Consider the following 19,201-nt stretch of genomic DNA (forward strand, 5'->3'; position numbering starts at 1 on the left):
AAAATAAAATATTCATCCAACGCTCAGTTTGACCTGATTCACTCTTGCCTTGATAATTATATGAGTTGTTTACAATACTATTAGAAAACAAAATGATTGCAGTAAAAGGTTACCAGCTGATGCAAGTAGATTCGTTATCCACAGCCTTCTTCCCTGTCAGAATCTCAAGAAGCAAATGCCAAAGCTATAAACATCTGACTTTCATAAGCCGAGAGGTGCGGGCATATCTGGGTCTATGTAGCCAATAGTTCCAAACATATGTTGAAGCATGAGCCATTGCAGTTGGTATACATTTAGCAATACCAAAATCTGAGAGATGTGGCTCAAATTCCTCCAACAGGATATTCGAGGACTAACATCCCTGGAATAATGGGGGTTGCAATCATGATGAAGATAAGCAAGTCTTGAGCAGCTCCAACTGCAATCTTCAGCCGAGTTTCCAATCAAGTTTACTTTTGTTGAGGATCTGGCATGTCAACCGACCAAAAAAAAAAAATCACAGCCAGCAAAAAAATAAAAGAAACATAAGTATAACAATTAAAATTTAAATTCAAGTAGGCATGAAGTACATTGAAAAGCATCATTTCCCCATGCCCATATTATATTAAGCCCATTTATGGACTATAAAAACTAACCATGCAGAAGATCCCAAAGAGAACCATTTCATGTAATCATAGAAGAGGAGATTTCCCCACTGTGACAATGCATAACCATGCAGGCTAACAATATTTCTATGTCTGATGCTGCCAATGGTTTCAAGTTCAGTCTCAAACTCTCTCAAGTTGTGAGGATACCGTTGAAAGTCGCTTAATTGCAATGGTCGGGATCTTCAACGCACATCTATAAACCGTGTAGATGCACCTATACCTATAATATACTTCTCACTCAAATTCTCAGTGGTTCTCATACGTCATCAAAGGTGTGAATAGCCATATCCATGTGAAGAATCACAAGCTTGGGTGGAGCTGAGAAAGAAAAAAAACAACCTTCAGGAACAAAAAAAGGTTTAACCGTCTGAGAAAATACAAAGGCAAACACATCCCAGCACAGACTTTTTGGAAGCCTGTTAAACTGTTGTTTCTGCTGTTAGATTTGTATACAGCAACTGCAACCATCGCTAACAATGTATGAAGCCCAAAATCATACAAGCAACAGCAGCTCGGGAAAAATAACTGGAATGCAGAATACACGTTAAGCAAAAAGTTCTTGCTTTTTAAATCCTTATTTATAGAAAAGCTAACAGACAGAATAAGTGAACACAGATAAGATCGTTGAAAGATGAAGTTCATACCCCTAGACTTCCGTAGAAGGACCATATTGATCCAAACCAGTTGCCAATAACAGTGGATTTAATGAAGCTGACACACCAAATAAAATATGTAGAAGTTTGATCCAAGAAGATACTAAACTAACGTTTCATGCCACCTGTCAGGAGAAAATTTTGAGAGTTTCTGATTGGAGGTATAATCCCAGATAAGTGTTGTAAGACACATTCCTGGAATGATAGAAATTTGGGTTCAGTGAGACAATAAATTATTAGATGAAAAACTAAAGAACTGACCATGAAATCCTCTCTCACAGGTTGATAGACTGAAAGAATGGGTAAGCTGGACATCCATGCAATGTTGTGTGTTCAATATCCTGTAAAGCAATTTATCTCAAAAGGCATCAGCATGACATCTTAAATATTAATCAAAAGCATATGTCACAGTATAAAGGAATAAGATCAAGATCTTACAGAGAAAAATATTTTGGAGTGGCCAGTTTGCAGGGAGCTACCAGAGAGATTGTTGAAAGACACATCACTACAAACAAACAGAAATAAGATCATCACATGAAAGAAAATTAAATGCACCAAAATAACAGATTTATCGAAACAAGTAACTCTCACATTATCTGTATGCTTTAAGAGTGCCAAATTCAGCAGGCAATGACCCATTAAAATGATTCCGGCTCAAGTTTCTGCATAAATAAAGAACATAGGAGCTAATTGCACAGCCTTAAATAAATAGCTATCATACAATAAAACAATGTTTTCTTTAAGGCATACAGGGTAAGAAGGTGCTCCAGTCGCCAATAGAAGCAGGAACAGGTCAGAGAAATCATTGTCGAAAGATCCCTGGAAGATAAAGAGAACACTAACTTCTAGCCTTGGGGATTAATACCAGAAAAATACATGATGCAAAAGAAACTTACAAGTATCAAGATTAATGATTCGTCCCAGCTCAGTTGGTATCCACCTTTGAAATTGTCTTTGACAGGTTTCTAAACACAAAAGAATTTCATACACTATATTAATATCATAAAAGATGTTCACTGATACTGGAACCTATGTAAATTTAAAGTATCAGAACATACAGGTAAGTCAAACTCTCCAGATTGCGGAAGTAGATGGGATGGACCCTTAAGTGATTACCACGACATGCTGTAAATTAGACCAAGATTCGCGATTAATAAACAGAAGTGAGATGCACGACAATAAAATGAGTAAATAAGAATCAAGGAGACCTACAATTGATTCAGTGCTGTACAGGAACTGATATTAGTGGAATGGGTCCTTCAAGGTTATTATTGCAAGATCCTAGACAACAAAACACAGGCGATTAGTTAAGTAAGAAAGACACAACAAATGGAAAACAATAAGACTCACATTCAAACAATTGCTCAAGCTTCCCAAGCTCAGCAGGAATGGTCCCAACAAGAGATTATCATGCAATTGCCTACAAAAAAAGAACAGCCAGAAAGGAATTAGCAACAGGAGTCACAGATGTGTGGTAATAAGGCTATGTTACAAAGTGAGAGCTCACAAGTAACTAAGCTTTGACATTGCCTAGCTCTGGCGGGATTGGTCCAGTAGTCTGTTGCCCTGGAGATATCTGTTACAGACAATTTATGAACGAACAAAACAAAGAGCAACAATAACAAAGAACAAAACAAAGAAGCAACAATAACAAATATGTCAACATATAAGAACTAACAGTTTTCCAGTAAACGACAAATTGCCGATATGGGTGGGATTGGTCCAATGAGCTCATTGTCACTTAAGTCCCTGGAAAAAAGGGCAAAAGCAATATGATTATAAAATCAGTAAAACTGGCTTTAAATAATAAAAATCTTTCTGATATAGCATGCATACTCACAGAACAGCTAGAGCCTGCATCAAGCCAGACACCTCTGGAATTTTCCCAGTTAGCTATTTTCATCCAGAACAAAGCTTTTGAGAAATGAGTTGATCATTTCAGATGAATTTTGATACCTGTTCTACCCTAAAAAATTATAGCAAATAGTTGCACATAACTTTTTTCTTTTTCTTTTTTATTTGGGGGGTTGTTTTGTGTATATTTTTTTATGCATGAGAAAAACGATGTACTCCCAAAAAAATTTGGTAACCAACAAAGTATAGCATTTCTTTAAAATTATAGTTTGTATATATTGACAATTGGATTTGTTGATTTACCAAAGGATTGATTGGTTGTATTACTATTCTGGACTAATTTTACAATACTTTGGTTAATCTAAACAAATTTGAAATTATTCAAATCTTAATACATGTTATATGTTTGTTTTATATTTATTTGGACTTGTTCCTGGTTCAAGAGGAACTTTAATGAACAGGTATCACTTCCGTATTATGTACTAAAAAATTATTTCACAAAATAATAAATGCAAAAGGCTCTGAAAAGCCTAGCTAGTAAATACGGGTATGACAAAAAATCAATACGAAAATTTTACGGGTATGATACGGTAAATGATGAAAAATACGTTTATAAAAATTTGGATACAGAAAAAATACGGTAGTGGTATTTACAGGTTTAATATAACACATTGTCAATAATACGTTTTTAAAAAATACGGTAATATCAATCCTAGTTTTAGTACTTTTCATAGACCATTTGGTTAAAATCTATATAACATTTCAAATATATGAATACGGCAAAAAAAAAGTACAAGAATTTTACAGTTATGATATGACAAACGGTGAAAAATATATTTGTAAAAATTCAAATATAAGAATAATTTACTAATAATACGACAGAGATATACATTTGCAAATCATACAGTTGTGCTGATAAAATATGGTAGTTAGTGAATAATGCGTGAATTAATTCACAAATAATACGCAGCTTACTACCTAGGCCGAAAAGTCTATAATTGAACAGACTTTAAACCCTACTGAAGTATAATACTGAAATCAGAGTTGCCAGAATGGTCAGAAGAATCTTAATGACTCGTGAACTTGTTTGGGAGTAGCAGAACTCCTGCAGACATTGCACTTACATCCTGTGCAACTCTTGATGACAAAACCACCCTTAAACCAGTAAATACTAATTGAATCAAATGCTTTAAGCCATTTTATAATTTTAAATTTAACTACTCCCCACCTGCAGCTTCCACAGCATAAACCCATTCATGTAGAAATAGAATTTGTTTCTGCCAAAAGATTCAACTCCCACTCTAATGTATAAAAAAATTAGTGATGGAGTCTGACTAGCTTTTTAAAATTCAGTACTTTTTATTATTCTCAATACGTTTTTGGGCACCAAAAGACAAACTAAAAGCCCACAAAAGCTTGTATTAAAACGCCTCAACTGATTTTCAGGCACTTGACTTATCGGTTTTCTTTCGAGGTTGAGTATCAAGTTAAGATTCACTATTTATACCTTATACTATTTCACAATCTTATCCTAAAAACTCAAAACTACTTTTAATTCAATATTCTCAAAATCTAATTTTATTTTATTCAACTTTTTAACATTAATAATTACCTTTTTATAACCCAACTCAACTCAAATTTTATTCTAAAAACTCCCAAAATTATGAACCACTCTATGAATTCAACACTTTGCGACGTTAATTTTTTACTCTTTTCAAAAAGATTAAAGAGGTAGAATGACGATTTATCAAACATAACTTCAGACCATTATTAACCCAAACACCAAGGCTGAACTAATATAGGGTTTTCCTTACTGATCATTAACGCATATGAAGCTAAGAATGCAAATAGAAAATATAACCAAGCAGGCCAGAAGATTTCATCAAATTTACAAAGCTATCCCTTTGAACCAAAAGACAAAAAGATAAAACTGGTCCTAGCAACTAACGTGTTAAAACACAAGTGGGGTCAAACCAGACAAAGTTGTCGGTCCCGATTTGATTGGTTAACCGGTTTGACCAGAACTTCTCAAATTCAAACGAATACACCCTAAAAATTATTAAGTCACTATAGTTTGAAATTTGGTAAACACATCCAAATACAAATCAACCGACGACTGGTTGCGAGCACGACACCTCAAAGTGCAACCCCAATTGTCCCTTTGAGCCACTCCCTTAAAATATACCACAGAACCAGCTAAAATAGGTTCAATTTTGGCCAAATCTCACATGATGTCAACATTTCAGGCCAGAATCATCTACGCCGACATTAACATTCTAAGCCAGTCTCATCGACACCAGCATCGACAACCTCTCCATCACCCAAAATTACTACTCCTATTCCTCCGACCAAAACCTACCTCACTTACCCTCGTTAACCTCACCAATCACGACAAAAGTCAATTGTTGTCGCTACCGATTTTGTTTGATTTCCATCGATTTACTCAACGAAAATCAACATCACCACCATTGCATTCACCAACACAGTCTTCAGGAGCCCAACATCCCGACGTCAATGGTCCACGATCATCCTCCCGAATACCAAGGTTTTAAGAGAACAAGAAAAAATAAACCCAACCCGTTGAAGCTTTCAGGTCCCAATTGAACCGAGGACCAAGCCAGGTTTAAAACATTGCCAATACCAATATCTAGAACATGTTTCTATTAGAGTCTTTGTCAAAGCCAACAATTTCAAAGTTTATACTACTTTGAATAATTTCCTATCTAGTCAGTCCAAAATGTACAAAATTTTCAGATAAGGGACCATATACATTTTCTAACAACAGGAACTGACACCAAATGGACCAAATTCCGGACTATCCATTCTCCCGTGTTCTTTTTTCATTCCTGTGTGCATAACAAAAAGCAACTTGTAATTTAATGGGAGTTCTTAGATATAACTTCTCCAACCGAACAAACCACTGAGCATCGGCTGAATTGTTCTGCTGAACTTGCTGCTGCTGAAGTTGTCGCCGCAGATGTCCCTTGTCAATTACAAATTTGGCATAGTCGGTCGATTTTGGAGCCAAAGTGGACTGGGGGAGAAGCTGGAAGAAGGGAGACCAAATCCTTGCAACCTCTGCATCGTTGGGTGTCCAAAGAGTTGTGCTTAGTGCACAGTAGAGCAAGTTGGAAGGTCTTCTACATTGTTCATATCCATGCAAGTAACTGAAACCTCTGGATCAACAGCCTCATTACTGTATTGTCATCGGCCTTGGACAGTATTGAAAAATAAATATCATCCAAACCGCTCAGTTTGACCTGATTTCACTCTTGCCTTGATAATATTTATGAGTTGTTTCTACAATACTATTAGAAAACAAAAAATGATTGCAGTAAAAGGTTACCAGCTGATGCAAGTTAGATTCGTTATCCACAGCCTTCTTCCCTGTCAGAATCTCAAGAAGCACAATGCCAAAGCTTAAACATCTGACTTTTCATTAAGCCGAGAGGTGGGGCATCTGGGTCTATGTAGCCAATAGTTCCCAAAACATATGTTGAAGCATGAGCCATTGCAGTTGGTATACATTTAGCAATACCAAAATCTGAGGAGGTGGCTCAAAATTTCGTCCAACAGGATATTCGAGGACTTAACATCCCTGTGAATAATTCGGGGGTGCAATCATGATGAAGATAAGCAAGTCCTTGAGCAGCTCCAACGCAATTCAGCCGAGTTTCCCAACAAGTTTTACTTTGTTGAGGATCTGGCATGTCAACCGACCCAAAAAAAAAAAAATCACAAGCCAGCAAATATAAAAGAAACATAAAGTTATAACAATTAAAATTTGAAATTCAAGTAGGATGAAGATACATTTGAAAAGCATCATTTCCCATGCCCATATTATATAATCCCATTTATGGACTATAAAAACTAACCATGCAGAAGATCCCAAAGAGAACCATTTTCCATGTAATCATAGAGAGGAGATTTCCCCACTGTGACAATGCATAACCATGCAGGCTAACATATTTCTATGTCTGATGCTGCCAATGTGTTCAAGTTCAGTCTCAAACTCTCTCAAGTTGTGAGGATACCGAGTGTAAAGTCGCTTAATTGCAAATGGTCGGGAATTTCAACGCACATCTATAAACCGTGCTAGATGCACCATATCCTATAATAACTTCTCACTCAAACTCAGTGGTTCTCATTACGTCATCAAAGGTGTGAATAGCCATATCCATGTGAAGAATCACAAGCTTGGGTGGAGCTGAGAAAGAACAAAACAACCCTTCAGGAAACATAAAAAAGGTTTAACGTCTCTGAGAAAATACAAAGGCAAACACATACCAGCACAGACTTTTTGGAAGCCTGTTAAAACTGTGTTTTCTGCTGGTTAGATTTGTTACAGCAACTGCAACTCGCTAACAATGTAATGAAGCCAAAATCATACAAGCAACAGCAGCTCGGGAGAAAATAACTGGAATGCAGAATACATCGTTAAGCAAAAAAGTTCTGCTTTTTAAATCCTTATTTATGAAAAAAAGCTAACAACAGAATAAGTGAACACTAGATAAGATCGTTGAAAGATGAAGTTCATACCCCTAGACTTCCGTATCGAAGGACGCATATTGATCCAAACCAGTTGCCACATAACAGTGGATTTCCAATGAAGCTGACACACGAAATACAAATAATGAATACAGAAGTTATGATCCAAGAAGATACATAACTAAGTTTCAGCACACCTGTCAGGAGAAAATTTTGAGAAGTTTCTGATTGAGGTATAATCCCAGATAAGTTTTGTAAGACACATCCTGGAATGATAGAAATTTGGGTTCAGTGAGACAATAAATTATTAGATGAAAACTAAGAAATGGACCATGAAATCCTCTCTCACAGGTTGGATAGACTGAAAGAATTGGTAAGTGGACCGGAATTTCGCCATGCAAGTTGTTTGTCAATACCTGTAAAGCAATTTCATCTCAAAAAAGGCATCAGCAGACATCTTAAATATAATCAAAAGCATACTGTACAGCTATATAAGGAAAGATCAAGATCTTACAGAGAAAAGATATTGGAGCTGGCCCAGTTCTGCAGGGATGATCCAGAGAGATTGTTGAAAGACACATCACTACAAACAAACAGAAATAAGAATCATCACATGAAAGAAAATTAAATGCACCAAAATAACAGATTTATCGAAACAAGTAACTCTCACATTATCTGTAGCTTTTAAGAGTGCCAAATTCAGCAGGCAATGACCCATTAAAATGATTCCGGCTCAGTTCTGCATAAATAAAGAACATGTTAGCTATTGCACAGCCTTAAATAATAGCTATCATACAAATAAAACATGCTTTTCTTTAAGGCATACAGGGTAAGAAGGTGCTCCAGCTCGCCAATAGAAGCAGGAACAGGTCAGAGAAATCATTGTAGAAAGATCCCTGGAAGATAAAGAGAACACGTAACTTCTAGCCTTGGGATAATACCAAGAAAAATACATGATGCAAAAGAAACTTACAATGTATCAAGATTAAGATTCGTCCCAGCTCAGTTGGTATCCAACTTTGAAATTGTTCTTTGACAGGTTTCTAAACACAAAAGAATTTCATACACTTATTAATATCATAAAAGAGGTTTCACTGATACTGGAACCTATGTAAATTTAAAGTATCAGAACATACAGGTAAGTCAAACTCTCCAGATTGCGGAAGCTAGATGGGATGGACCCATTTAAGTGATTACCACGCACATTGCTGTAAATTAGACCAAGATTCGCGAAATAAACAGAAGTGAGATGCACGACAATAAAATGAGTAAATAAGAATCAAGGAGACCCTACAATTGATTCAGTGCTGTACAGGAACTGATATTATGTGGAATGGGTCCTTCAAGGTTATTATTTGCAAGATTCCAGACAACAAAACCCAGGCTGATTAGTTGAAGTAAGAAAGACACAACAAATGGAAAACAATGAAGACTCACAGTTCAACAAAATTGCTCAAGCTTCCAAGCTCAGCAGGAATGGTCCCACAAGATGATTATCATGCAATTGCCTACAAAAAAAGAACATGCCAGAAGGAAATTAGCAACAGGAGTTCCACAGAGTGGGTAATAAGGCTATGTTAAAAAGTGAGAGCTCACAAGTAACTAAGCTTTGACATATTGCCTAGCTCTGGCGGATTGGTCCAGTTAGTCTGTTGCCATGGAGATATCTGTTACAGCAAACTAATTATGAAACGAACAAAACAAAGAAGAACAATAACAAGGAACAAAACAAGAAGCAACATAACAAATATGTCAAACATATAGAAACTACAGTTTTCCAGTAAACGAAAATGCGAGTAGGGTGGGATTGGTCAATGAGCTCATTGTCAATTAAGTCCCTGGAAAAGAAGGGCAAAAAGCAATATGATTATAAATCAGTAAAACTGGCTTTAACTAAATAAAAATCTTACTGATATAGCATGAATACTCACAGAACAGCTAGGCCTGCATCAAGCCAAGACCTCTGGAATTTCCCAGTTAGCTTATTCCTTGAAGTGACCAACAAAAAAACACCCCATTGAAATTAACCAAATCTCTTTGATATGCCACACGGTGCAAACATTAAGCTAAATTTTTCAAGAGAAACAAATAGTATAGAAAGTTAGAACACTTACAGTGTTGCCACTTGCAGGAAGCCAATTTTGTATGGTATCACACCAGTTATCTGGTTATAGATATATCCCTGATATTCTCAACATACAAAAAAGTAAATATAATACATACTAGAAAACAGACTAGCAAAAGATAGGATTTAGCCATGACATACAGTATCTCAAAGCTTGTACAGTTACCAATACTGTCTTGGAATTGTGCCAGTTAAGTTATTGCCTCTCACATCACTGAAACACATAAAGCATGGCAGGACCAGTGAACTCGAAGGCTAAAAATAATAAAATGCAAAGAAAATAAGGAACGAGAAAACTGTGAATACTACAAATACCACAAGCCAGTCAATTGACACATGTCAGGGACAGGGTTCCAGTCAAAGCATTGCCTCGTAGCCCACTGTGAACGAAATTATACAATGGATTACGCAAAGATTCGCTCTACGGTTCAAACTTTATTTGTGATTTAAAACAATGTCACTAGACACGTGCAATGCGTAAAGTTATAAAAAAAAAAATGCAAGAAAATAAAAATAGTTTTTAATTACTAAACAAAGTTTATAAACTACAGGTATTGATCACTTCACTCCAATAAATTTACCTTGGTATCTCCCGTTAAGCGCGTTTCGAGCAAGATCCCTTAAATCTCAAAAAAAAAAGCAAGGTAAAATGTTTAAGAAAAGAACATAGCAATATCAGAGATAACAGCATTAAACCAAAAAAGTAAGAACTAGAAGGGTATTTCTGTAGACTTCAAATCTTCTAGATGAGTAGATTAGACTAGAGTATTGAAACAATTAAAAAATTAACAGACTTACAGGGTCTTCAGATAGGAATCTGGGTCAATGTCGAAGGAATAGGGCCAATGAGCTGATTGTTCTTCAAATTCCGCATCACATAAAGGATTTTTGGCTTATTTCTCTTTGGTAAATTTGGTAAATGAAACAACGAACTCCGAACTTAAATATTGAAACTGACAAGTACTCAAGATGCTTGAGCTTTGACATTGAAAATGGTATGTCACCAAAAAGACTATTATCAGATAAGTCCCCTGCAAACCAATCAAAAATAAACGGCCACCTGTTAGAGAACAAAAATAATTGTAAATAACAAAGAATCATAACAAGTGTAATAAAGAAAATAGTTAAGTTTACAGATGAAAACAAGGAAGCAGAGTTCCCAATCTCGTCTGGAATTTGGCCCGTTAGCTTGTTCCCTTGAAAGTCTCTGCAACATTTCAAAAACAAAAAAAACGAAAACCAAACTATTATTTGCGATAAAAAAAATATATAACAGAAGTTATTCAGTAGCTCTCATATACACCTACTAGATTGCAAGTTACTCAAATCTCCAATGGCTGACGAAATCTCTCCACCCAGATTCAAGCTAGACAATCCTGTAAGAGAAAAGAAGACAAGAAAATAATTAGTCAAAAAACATTGAAGTGCATACTAGATGAGGAGCAGAGAACATACAAAAAAACAATCCGTTACATTGTAGTGCATAACAAAAGAGAGCAGAGAGAACGTACAAAGAAACAACCGACAGGGTGGCATTGTCACAGAAAACACCACGCCATGAACAGAATCAGAGTTGTGCACATCGTCCAGTCCAACAACACATTCACTACATTGCAAAGGACGCCTTAATCGCATCAAAGCTTTCCCTGCACACCACTCAGCAAACAGATATTCCAAAACACAGTTTAAATCTTGTCATCCAAAAATAAGCAAATCAAAAGATGCAAATCAGGAAAGTAAAGGAACACTAACCTTCATCGCTCAGCGGGGAAGCAAATTGACAAAGAAGCAAGAACACGGATAAGAAAATAAACTTTTCTTCTTCATCTCTAAACCAAACTCTGCATTTTTCGAAGAAAATGGTGAAGATGTATTATGTCCAAAGAAACAAACAAAAATAAAATAAAAAGAAGCTGAGCTACAGGTTTGAGTGGGTCATTCTTAGCATTGGAGTCTGGTTTGAATGAGAGAGTTTGAAGAGAGAGGAAGAAGTTAAGGAAGAAAAGGAAACAGGCGTTTAGCGTGAGGTGCAGTAGACTGAGCATAGGTGTATGAAGGTGAGAGAGTGAGAGTGAAGAAGCTATATTTAGCACTTGCAGTGGAGAGAGAATAGAGACAAGGACGATGTAAACGGCGGCGAAGCGACGTTAGTGGCTGACGGATTTCTTATTTCATTTGTTAATGAATCTTTTATTCATTGCCGGCCGTCATTCGTACTAACGTTTCCAAAGCTTTTTCATATTGACAGCTAGTCTTGTTTTTCAAATAGTCCCTTAACCTCAGCGCCGTGTCATTACCCCTACACTTGTCTTCCTATTATAAAAATAATAATATCAAATTAAATTTTGTAAGGGACAGTGTTTTAATAACTTTTTTAAAAATATAACAGTCAGTTTGGTTTATTATTCCCTGTCATATTTAAAATAATTGTTTGTTTAATATTTAGGAAATAATATTATATTTTTTATTACTTTTAGACTGATTAAGTTATTAATTTAATTAAACATCCCTAGAAAAATAAAGTTTAAAATTAACAAAACATACTATACAACATAATGCCAGTTTCCAGCAACCACCGTTGGTGATGGTCGGTAATTTGCCAATCTGGCTGTAAACGACGGCCATATCTTTGGCCGGCCATCGTTGATAGCTAGATCGGCCTTTTGCGGCCGTTGACGGCTAGATCGACGCATATCCAGTCAGATCTAACCGTCTACGTTGTAACGCCAGATTCTGATCGATTCTGACGGTGGTGGGCGAAATCTAGCACTGTGGGTGAGTGGGAGTGTTTTTGTCATTTATAAAATTTTTATATATTGGGGTGTTTAGTGAAATTAGCAACCTATGGAGTTTTCTTGAAATTTTAATTTTACCTCGTAATAATAACCATATTCAACTATTTAATATATTTTCAAAATTCAATCCAAAATAACAAACCGAACGAACCCAATTTATCTATAGAATTTGATATAAAAGTTGTCTTTTAGGACAAATTTAATTAAAATCAAATTATGTTATTTTGAGTTTTAGGATAAATTTATAAATGAAGCAACATGGAAGATATATATAATTTCAACTTTTCTGAAGTTTATTTAAAAATGGGATTCTTTTTAATAATGTGAGGAGTTTGATATAACAATTGTTTAGTAAATATCAAAAATGAAAATTTATGTTAGATATTGAAAAAAACTTATGATATAGTTAAATAGAATGAAGTCATCTAAAGTATTAGGTGATTTATTTACGAAAGCGAATGTTTAATATCATACTTGTAACCAATACATAAAAACAATCAATCAAAACAATGATGGATTTTATCGTGGTTCGGTTTGTTAAACTAACCCCTGCATCCATATGAACTGTCCAACGAGCTCAGCTATGAAGAAGATTGTACAACCATTCAACGACATAACACATGTCCTCACAAATACAATATAAAGACAAGATAAATAAGAAATTTAACCCTAAAAAATCTCGATACAATTACATATAGTTTTCCTCTTCTATTCTATAATGAAGATATTCTCTAATCTCTATGATATTCCAATCCCCTTTGTATTTATATGCTTAGCATATCTCTAAATTGACCTTGGTGCGTCTTACAAACTTCTGTTATGAGCTCGTCAAGTAAGAGTTGATATCTTTATGAGTGAGAGAGCTTCGAAACTGCCTTTCACGCAACCTTCGTACGAGAACTCATTTTTTTATAATGTTTATAAGCAATAATTTTCCTTGTTGAACACTCTTTTTTATTCCATATAAAAATAAATATACCTTTCCCTCATTTTTATTGTATTTATAAGTTAACATAAGTTTATAAGGGTCCGCTTGGGAGTTTCATGGTAGCGGTTATGAGGGTAAACCACTGTAACGGTTTTGAGGGTAAATCATCGTAGCGGTTTTGAAAGGTTTTTAGTAGCGGTTTTTAAAACACCCAACCTATGCTTGGGAGTTTATTTTCTAGCGATTCTAACAGTTTTTTAAAATGATAAATTTACATATATGCCCATAAAAATACTCCAACTCTAATTAATACTTTGGAGTTTTGTTTTTTCAATTATAAGATAAGAGTTCTTTATTTGTTTTCTACTTATTAGTATTTTATAACTTCAAATATGATAAAGTCTTCTTATCATTTTTTGTCATTCTTTGCAGCATCTGGAATAATTGAAAAATTGTGACTCTACTTCTCTAAGAATGCATCTAGAAATGGGATTTTAATATATATATATTTTATGATAGCTTAAAATTGTTTTATATTTAATATGGTTGAAGACGTGTATAATATGGTTAATTTTTTTTTTGTGTAATTGGGATAGTTTTATAGTGGATAGGGTATTTTTGGAATAAAATTTTAAAACCAACTAAAGTACCCCGATTTGGGGTGTTTTATAAACCTTTCAAAAATACATTATACTAATTCTGGAGGGTTTTTAAGCCAGTCAAAACCAATACATAAAAAATCTGGTAAGTAATTGTTTAAAAGCACCTCAAAACTAGTCTAATTAAAAACCCCTCAAAACCAATGAAAAAAAAACTCACAAGAAGCCCAAGGGACATTTAAGTTGATTTTTTATATTTTATAATTAATCTGATTCGTGAATGATTAATAGTTAAACAACATAATTTAACTAACTTATTCAAAAGATATTTAATTGATCATCTAATAACAATTATTTTATAATAATATATTATCAGGTAGAATTATAAGAAAGAGAGAAATTGTTTCGATCTTTTAAATATTATAATAAAATCAATTCAACGTGACAGAAAGGCACGCGCTATGAGGGGAGAGTGGGATGGGATTGTGGTAGAATTGATAGGGCGCGACAAGGATTGGTTTGGTTGGTGAATTTGTGTGAAAAAAATAAAAAATAAAAAAATAAAAGCAGTCACGTTTTTGCTATGTTCGAACGATATTTTGTCTGTTGTGAAATTGTTGCCTAAGTCTGTCCCTGGACAAACATCAACTGTATCTCTAATCTTTCTTTGCACGAAATACCAAACTAAGGAAACTCCTTTTCTCTGTTGGCTTTTCTATGGAAATTATTATTCTTGTATATAAATACCATTCTTTATTATAATAATAATAATAATAATAATAATAATAATGTGATTATAGAACAAAAAATACCCCATGACTTTATTACACAACATTATGAGTTGCTCAAGGGAAAAAAGTAATTGGACAGTCAGGAGGTCCCCTCTTATAATAATATCATCAATACTGCATTCAATTATTGAATTATTTCACATTATGTAGAGATTAAATAACAACATAATAATTTTAAACGCTAGTCCCACTCTATACACTAACCAATGCCACCCTAAACAATTTATCCCAAGTTTTTTTTTTTTTTTTTTAATTTGGGTATACAGGGGTGTACAAGTCAGTTTGTGTACACTTTAACTAGTCTTTTAAAACCTTGATGTTAATAGCTACATGAGCTTCAGTGGCTATCCCTTATTAGTGATCGTAGTGATTCGAACTCAGGACCTCTTGAGTAATATATCCAAAAGTCCCAAGTAAATCGCCAAGCTATTAGAGATAGTTTTTTTTATGCCTTTTTAATCGACAGTAATTACAATGTCAATTTTAAATTCTTTTGGATTAAAATGTAATTTTCACGAATCTCAGGGATGAATAGTTAGTTTGTCGTCTAAACGGATTTCTATTATGCCGTATTAATTAAGCCACATGATACAAGGATAAACATTTATAAGCAAAATATAGGCTGGTCGAGTGGAAAAGGCTTGGGGCCAAAGATTTATTCTTTTTGCGTCTCAGAATTAAATTACAAGAATGGTTGATAATATTATTATTCACAAACAAGTTTATTCTGTTTTGAAAGTTTTGTTTAGAGTTGAAAGACTAATCAAACTGTCTATAAACTAACCCGAACACAATAAAAAAAAATAAACATTTACTGTGTTAAATTCAAATAATAATAACCAACATAAAGGGTTAAGAAGATTTCTGTTCTGCCGTATTAATTAAGCCACGTGATACAAGGATAAACATTTATAAGCAAGAATAGACTGGCCTGGTGGTAAAGAATTGGGGTCAAAGGTTTGTTTTTTATAAAAAAAAACAAACATAAAAAAAAATAAAAAAATACTGTAGTAAATTAAAATAATAATAATAATAACAAACATAAAGGGTTAAGAAGATCAGAAACTGCGAAAATCTGATTCTGCTGCAACAATCAGTACTTTAGCAATAAAAAAGTTTGTCGTATAAAGCTGTCCATGCATGCTCTTTATATACTACCCTTTATTTGTTTTTTTCTTTTCTGTATTTTGGGAATTGGGATTCATTTTAAATTAATTAACCTTATTTGGGGTCCACCTTCCTTATCAGGATGGATCCATTTTTACTTTGTGGTTCAACATCCTATATGTATCCCCAGCCGTTTGATCTTCATCCCTTGAATTGATTGGCTCAGAATCCAACAAACCAAAGAAACACACCATTTAATGGTGGTATATCTTATATGGATCCTTGAGCCGATCCGGCTCCGACCGGATCTCTTATCACTGATATTGATGAGCTCATTTTTTCAAGTAACTGATAATTATGTAATTAGATTACATTTTTATAAATTAATTAATTAGCCTAATTAACAGTTAACAAAAAAGAATAATGAGGTTGGCAACCCAAAAAGGCTCTTTGCAGAGGATTGTTGCAGACGAGGCAGCATCATGTGAAGAGATTGAAACACGTGGCAGAATCACAGGGGGAGTGACAGCTGACTTGTTGCAGAAGTAGGGTTATCACATCAGAGAGGAACCGGCTGTTAATCCGCCGGAACGCCGTCAGCTGTAGCACCGGCGTGACCCAATGTGGGTCCCAATAGGGCAAGAAAAGTTGGGGTTGATGTGAACAGTTGGTAGGATTAAAACTAAAATAATAATATTGGCATTATTCAAAGGTTTGATACTTGATAATGGCTGGCATGTAATGATTGAGTTAGAAAAAATAAAAATAAATCACGGTTGTTTTGTTATAACCAAGAGATCTTTACAATCAAAGTGAGACATTTAAGCTCAGCTATGAAGAAGATTGTACAACCATTCAACGACATAACACATGTCCTCACAAATACATACAATATAAAGACAAGATAAACAATAAATTTAACCCTAAAAAATCTCGACACAATTACATATGGTTTCCCTCTTCTATCCTATAATGAAGATATTCTATAATCTCTCTTATATCTCAATCCCTTTTGTATTTATATGCTTAGTTTATCTTTAAGTCGGCTTTGGTGTGTCTTACAAACTCCCGTTATGAACTCGTCAAGTAAATTGGCTTCTGTATGAGTGACAAAGAACCTTCATACGAGAACTCGTTTTTTATAAGGTTATGAGCAATAATTTTTCTTATTGAACACTCTTTTTTGTTCCATATAAAAATAAATATGCCGTTCTCTCTTTTTTATTGTATTTATAAGTTAACATAAGTTTATAAGGGATATTTAATTTGATGTTTACATTTTATATTTAATACCTGATTGATTAATAGTTGAACAAGATAATTTAACTAACTAATTCAAAAGATATTTAATTGATCATCTAATAACAATTATTTTATAATAATATATTATCACGTAGAAGTATAAGAAAGGGAGAAATTGTTTCGATCTTTTAAATATTATAATAAAATAAATTCAACGTTAAAGAAAAGGCACGCGCTATGAGGGGTGAGTGGGATGGGATTGTGGTAGAATTGATAGGGCGCGACAAGGATTGGTTTGGCTGGTGAATTTGTGTGAAAAAAATAAAAAATAAAAAAATAAAAGCAGTCACGTTTTTGCTATGTTCAAACGATATTTTGTCTGTTGTGAAATTGTTGCCTAAATCTGTCCCTGGACAAACATCAACTGTATCTCTAATCTTTCTTTGCACGAAATACCAAACTAAGGAAACTCCTTTTCTCTGTTGGCTTTTCTATGGAAATTATATTATTGTTTATAATAATAATAATAATAATAATGTGATCATAGAACAAAAAATGCCCCACACAAAATTATGAGTTGCTCAAGGGAAATAAGTGATTGGACAGTCAGGAGGTCCCCTCTTATAATAATATCATCAATACTGCATTCAATTATTGAATTATTTGACATTATACAGAGATTAAATAACAACATAATAATTTCAAACGCTAGTCCCACTCTATACACTAACCAATGTCACCCTAAACAATTTTTCCCAAGTATTTTTTTTTTTTTTTTATTTAGGGGTGTTGGAACCAGCTTGTATACATTTAAACTAGTCTTCTAAAGCCCTGAGGTTAATGGCCACATGAGCCTTTAGTGGCTATCCCTTATTAGTGGTCGTGGGGATTCGAACTCAAAACCTCTTGAATAATATACCCAAAAATCCCAAGTAAATCGCCAAGTTATTAGAGGTAGTTTTTTCGATGCCTTTTTAACTAGAGTAATGTTACAGTCACCGAAAGTTGTATACCGAATTTATGCACCGAATGACGTGGTGAAATCCTGATCGTCAATTAATTTTAATTCATAATTTATCAATGGTTAAGATTTTGTCACGTCATTCGGTGCATAAATTTGGTATACAAATTTTGGTGACGGCATTATTTTCCTTTTAACTAATACTCTAATAGGAATTACAATGTCAGTTTTAAATTCTTTTGGATTAAAATGTAATTTTTATGAATATCAGGAATGAAAAGATTTTGTAAACGGATTTCTATTCTGCCGTATTAATTAAGCCACGTGATACAACCTATAAGATAAACATTATAATCAACACTAGGGTGGCCCAGTAATAAAGAGTTCAGGTCAAAGGGTCTCCCATTTAAATTATAAGAATGGTGTTAATATTATTAGTCACATATTGTAAAGTTTATCGTGTTTTAAAAACTTCGTTTAAGATGGAGGGGCTAATGGAGATTTGTATAAACTGTTAAAAAAAATAAAAATAAATATTTACTGTATTAAATAATAATAATAAGCAGAAAGGGTTAAGAAGATCAGAAACTGCGAAAATCTGATTCTGCTGCAACAATCAGTACTTTAGCAATAAAAAAGTTTGTCGTATAAAGCTGTCCATGCATGCTCTTTATATACTACCCTTTATTTGTTTTTTTCTTTTCTGTATTTTGGGATTCATTTTAAATTAATTAACCTTATTTGGGGTCTACCTTCCTTATCGGAATTGGATCCATTTTTACCTTGTGGTTCAACATCTTATATGTATCCCCAGCCGTTTGATCTTCATCTCTTGAATTGATTGGCCCAGAATCCAACAAACCAAAGAAACACATCATTTAATGGTGAAATATCTTATATGGATCTTTGAGCCGATCCGGCTCCAATCGGATCTCTTATCACTGATATCGATGAACTCATTTTTTTAAGTAGCTGATAATTATAAATTAATTAGTTTATATTTTTATAAAT

General features: G+C 34.1%; 2 pseudogenes; both read right to left on the bottom strand.

The window, feature by feature from the left end:
• Positions 1-156: 156 nt before the first annotated feature.
• Positions 157-907, bottom strand: LOC116116339 (annotated as a pseudogene).
• Positions 908-1,938: 1,031 nt separating this feature from the next.
• On the bottom strand, positions 1,939-12,408 carry LOC116116340 (annotated as a pseudogene).
• Between the last annotated feature and the right edge of the window lie 6,793 nt (positions 12,409-19,201).

The sequence above is a fragment of the Pistacia vera genome, unplaced genomic scaffold (genome assembly GCF_008641045.1).
Source record: "Pistacia vera cultivar Batoury unplaced genomic scaffold, PisVer_v2 Contig77, whole genome shotgun sequence".
NCBI lineage: Eukaryota > Viridiplantae > Streptophyta > Magnoliopsida > Sapindales > Anacardiaceae > Pistacia > Pistacia vera.